This window comes from Octopus bimaculoides, chromosome 6 (genome assembly GCF_001194135.2).
Source record: "Octopus bimaculoides isolate UCB-OBI-ISO-001 chromosome 6, ASM119413v2, whole genome shotgun sequence".
Lineage (NCBI taxonomy): Eukaryota > Metazoa > Mollusca > Cephalopoda > Octopoda > Octopodidae > Octopus > Octopus bimaculoides.
The window spans coordinates 73,018,199-73,021,674 of NC_068986.1; the positions used below are offsets into that span (position 1 = coordinate 73,018,199).

Genomic DNA, 3,476 nt, shown 5'->3' on the forward strand with positions numbered 1-3,476 from the left:
CCCCATTCACAACTACATAGTCCACTTTCTGTAGCAAATTCAAAACCACTGTATTTCACAAGTAAAACTTAACCTAATTAACCCATTATATTGTTTTTACATCCATCGCTTCCTTTTGGCCACACCATTATCACTGCACTTTTGTCAGTGCCCCACTGGATCTTCCCACTGCCCCTAAATGGGCAGTACTGCCCACTTTGGGAACCACTGATTTACAGCTATCAGTGACATGGTACTGAGTTTGAATATGTGAAACATGCCTTTCATTTCTTTTTTTTAAGTGGATCAATGGTGTGTGGAGATGTTGCATGCTGATAAGTGAGTAATAGAATAGCCTGTTGTGTGGAAGTGGGTGGCAACAGGTTGGCCAGGGATACATAGTAGTATGCTTCAAATGTACTCCTGAAAGTGATCAGCAAGGCCTTGACCTGTTTCCCCTACATAAAGAGCACTCCAATACATATGATACAATATATAATACTGGAAGATGTGAAACAGAAGTTATGTGATATTGTGATTTAGGCCCAGCTGTGGTTGTAGTGTTGTTAATGCAGGGTTAGGTGTTGCATAATCAGCAAGTGCATTTGAAAGTACCTAGTTGTGTGGAGCTGGGCACTGAGGAACTCCTTGCTTGGAGGTTGTATGCGTATGTATGTATTTATATGTGTGTGTGTGTGTGTGTGTATGTATAATATATATAGTTCCTCATTGTTCGATTTACATTTTTTATCACTGCTCCTGCCTAGTATATTTTACTCACATGGATACTTATAAAATATTAAGACCACCAAAAGGTTATGTGTCTCACTGAGGAGTGGGTGCCTAGGTTGTTTGTTTCTTTTATTCCTTTCTGTATTGAACTCCATGTGATATTCCATCTCTACTGTATCTTACTCACACTTTGATTTATTACATGTTTCGACTTGTCTGATTGTTTGTAACTAATTTTAGCTCTTTCATTTTTCCATTATTTTTTCTTGTTTTTCCATATATTTTTTTTTATTTATTTATCTCTCTCCTTCACTTTCCTTACTTCTTATCTTTCTAGATCTCACAACCTTTCTTAATATCATTATTTGTACTTCACCCTTGCTACCTCCACATCTTACATCTTTTTATTGATGTTTCTGTGCTCTTAAATATCAGTCTGCTACTAGAAGAATCACACTCTTGCCACTCCTGAATGAAAAAATTTGGTGCTTCTTAGCCTCTGGCTGGAATGTATTGAGATTTCATATTTATGTATCAATAATAATTTCTACTTGTTTGATGTGTATTACTACATCAATCTGCACACCTGTTTACTCAATGCACATTATTGCATCAACCTGTCCCTGAATTTTTTAAACAACTATAAACAACTACCTAGGAATATATGTTTGCTTCACTAGTTATGGTTACATTTATATACCCTCTTTTGTATATTATATAAATGATATAATGCCATACTCATGTTTGTCCAAATTTTTATTTTATTTATTACAAACTCAAGTTACTCAAGTTCTTATAGCCAACTATTGTCCTGTGGAATTATTTTTGCCCTTAGGTAGTTGGAATTTTAAGAGTTTGGGATTTTCCTAGTACTAATCTGTTCATCTGTTGTATACTTATACTAGCATCTTTGCACCTATTTTGTTTGTGTACACACACACACACACACACACACACACACACACACACACACACAGGACTGAGTTTGACAGTTTGCATTAAGGGAAAAGGAAACACAATATCCCGTCCAAAAATAAAAGTATTTTAAGAAATCAAAAAATATCAATGAGACTATGGCTGGGAGATAAGTCTACTCAAAGTAGCTGCCCTCAGTTTCCATCATGTACCTCAAGATGGCTTTGGAACCTGATGCACACATTCCTGTGTCCCTGGGAAAATCTTCAAGCACCTCCTTGATCTTGGCTGCCAGCTTGGCCTTGGTGTTGCAGGCAGTAAGTGTCTTTCTCAACTGCACCACACAATAACCTACGGGATTACAATCAGGGTATAAGGTGGCCAGAAAATGGGGCTGATGAAGTCATAGAAATTCTTCAACCACTTCTGATTCTTTCTGAAGATAGGGCAAGGAACTGAATCCTGCTGCCACATATATGGCCTTTCGGCAGCAACCCTTTCTGGCTAGGGATTGCCCACAGCTTCCAGTAGCTTCACATAGCCTCAAAGCGGTGAGGATGAACTCTGATCTGCAGATGCAGTTAGAACATCTACTGTGTCACTTTTTGTTGGCCATGGCTTTGTAGTCTCTGTTGCAGCTATGCATATCACATCTTACAGCCTTTATAGTGTTCACAGTGCACTAAGTAGCAGTCATCATGTTGGCATTTTAATACCACGGTGCAAATCAATAAAACAGGTAAATCTTTTCCAATATTCAGATGGCTTCCAGTCCTCCGTGTCAGTTAACTTTTATCAACCACAACTTTAATCATCATGACTGTTCACCAGTACCTCAAGCTGTTCCTAAAAAAAGGAAGCATACAAAAATCTTATATGCATTAGGGTGGAGCATTTTTACACAATTTTCAATTTCATGACAGTGGTAGTGTCGAAAAGTTGTGAATTGACATCAAAATAACTGGTGTAAAATCTTAGAACTCTGTGATAATATCTTCTGTCTCCACAAACACACTGAAAAGTGTGAAAAAAAAACACCTCTATTTATTAGCTATAAAATAGTTTTCATTGCATCTTTTTGGGGTAGCTTTTAAATTATTGTGATGAAATTACTCTAAGATACAACATAAACATACTTTTTTCTTTGACTTTGTTTTCTGCCTCCTAAAAGAGGGATAGGGGTGTGCTGTAATTTACAACAACATGAAAAATTTTTTGAATTCGATAAATTACAATATTTATGATATTTTTGCATATGTTGACGTTTTTGTGGAGGCAAAAGATATAGTCACAGAAAAAAAAAATATGTTGAAGTCATATTTTAGAGTAATTTCATCAGTCATTTAAAAACTACCCAAAGAAGATGCAATGAAAACTGTATTTAATAGATCATAAATAAGGGTGGGGTCCACTTTTCAATGCATTTGCGGAGACAGAAGATATTGTCACAAAGTTCTAAGATTTTACAACAGTTATTTTGATGTCCATTCACGACTTTCCTGCACTATCCCCATCACAAAATTGAAAATTGTGTGAAAATGCTCCACCCTCACATACATGTATGCATGTATGTATGTATATTTAAGTGTGTGTGTGTGTGTATATATATATCATCATCATCATCATCATCGTTTAACGTCCGCTTTCCATGCTAGCATGGGTTGGACGATTTGACTGAGGACTGGTGAAACCGGATGGCAACACCAGGCTCCAGTCTGATTTGGCAGAGTTTCTACAGCTGGATGCCCTTCCTAACGCCAACCACTCAGAGAGTGTAGTGGGTGCTTTTACGTGTCACCCGCACGAAAACGGCCACGCTCGAAATGGTGTCTTTTATGTGCCACCCGCAC

At 37.3% G+C, this 3,476-nt stretch overlaps 1 protein-coding gene across 1 annotated transcript in view; it reads left to right on the forward strand.

The window, feature by feature from the left end:
- LOC106873653 (phosphatidylinositol transfer protein alpha isoform) overlaps positions 1-3,476 on the forward strand; it is a 68,683-nt gene that overhangs the window by 27,313 nt on the left and 37,894 nt on the right. The window lies entirely within an intron of this gene.